This window comes from Acipenser ruthenus, chromosome 20 (genome assembly GCF_902713425.1).
Source record: "Acipenser ruthenus chromosome 20, fAciRut3.2 maternal haplotype, whole genome shotgun sequence".
Classification (NCBI taxonomy): Eukaryota; Metazoa; Chordata; class Actinopteri; order Acipenseriformes; family Acipenseridae; genus Acipenser; species Acipenser ruthenus.
Genome location: NC_081208.1, coordinates 14,378,374 through 14,379,997, shown reverse-complemented (window position 1 = coordinate 14,379,997; position 1,624 = coordinate 14,378,374).

Here is a 1,624-nt window from a genome sequence, read left to right as displayed (position 1 = left end):
CAGTTAACGTTCTTGTTTTCTATTCAAATGACAACGTTTTAATCAGCCTATCATTGTGTCTGTACTGTGCAGGAGGGGGCGGGACAAAGTTGGTGCTGCATTGTTTTGATTTAGGATGCTAAAATCTAGTTGTTTTCAGCATTGGAGGTAAAATAGTAGAAATGGACGACAAAGAAAGCAAACTATATTTCGGCTGATGATCGTTTCAAGATATTTCCCAAAGAAACTACATGCAGACTGAGGTAATTGTTTTCCATATCTTAATGTGTATTTGGAGAAAATACGATCGATCGCTATTTAGCTTCAGAATGACACATTAAACAAAAGGCTACTACAGAGGCTGCTGAACAGAACGTAAAATAAACAGCTTTCAGAAACCAAACTGGAAAGTCAGCCCAGACAAGAAGTATTCCTGTCTGCAAGTTAAATCAGTACTAAAACGATCCAGCACAGCCACCTCGCTTCAACCTGCTGTTAGTTGGAATTTTCGACCCGAATACTGCCACGTCTTCTTTGTTTTGACTCGGTACTAATAAAATAAATTATTGGATGGGACAAATAACATGACAACGAACGTGCTGCTTACATTGACTTCATTAAAGTATGCCAGATGCCCTTGTGTAACCGACTTTTTGGGCTGTTTCTAATCGATTTCCACATCTGTATAACTTGGCAAAGCTTTGCCTTAACTTCCAACCAATTCAGTGGATGCAAACGTGCAGTCTCAATGTATGGGCAAGTCAACTGCAAGGGGATGCTGCATACTTGCCTTTAACAAATGCCAGCACTCTGTTTTAGTAAGGAAGCAAGTACCACTATTTTTAGGCTTTATAGTGTTCTGAAATACTGTCTGCTTAGGTTTATTTAATGTTTAAACATGTCCGCGAAATCCTAATTTTATTTCGCAACATACCTGTGAAAAATACGTAAATTTACCGCGATTTAAGTAGACCCCTAATTATACGAGAGCCTGTCTGTGGCAGTGGGGGTTTCATAAAGCTCACATTGTCTTGTGTTCATGATGTCAGTGTGTGAACTCAGTGTTCTCTGCAGGATTGAAGGAGGGCAGGGTTTGGGTGGGAGGGCACTATTGTGTACCAGAGGGGCAACACCCCAGGGTTATTTATTACACTCAAAACACAAACAACTGTATGAACAGGGATTTCTTTTACACACATCAAAATGTTCTGCAGTAAATTGCTGTCACATAGTTTCCTGCAGGTCAGGTGTGATCTGATTCAGTTGAAATGTTTGGTGATAGACCAGTGACAATCACAGACTCTAAATGCACACCCCGGGATTGAAGGGGCAGGGCGCCAGTGCTTCTCAAACTGGGGTACAGGGACCCCGGGAGGTCCGCAGAGGTGACTCAGGGGCTCCCCAGAAAATTCACTTTCACTGCTGAGGTGACAGACAGCCCTTGATACAGAATAATATACATTCAGTATTTACTATACCGCTGTGCAGTTTGAGAATCTCTAGTCTAGAGGCTATGGAGGCTGAATGGCCAGCAGAACCCTAGAAGCCCAGGGGGTAGAAGTCTTAACCCAGGAAATGCAAGGCAACGTCCAGCCATTTTCCAGCAGCTACTTGGAGGAGAGGAGACGTTTCCAAGCAATTTGAT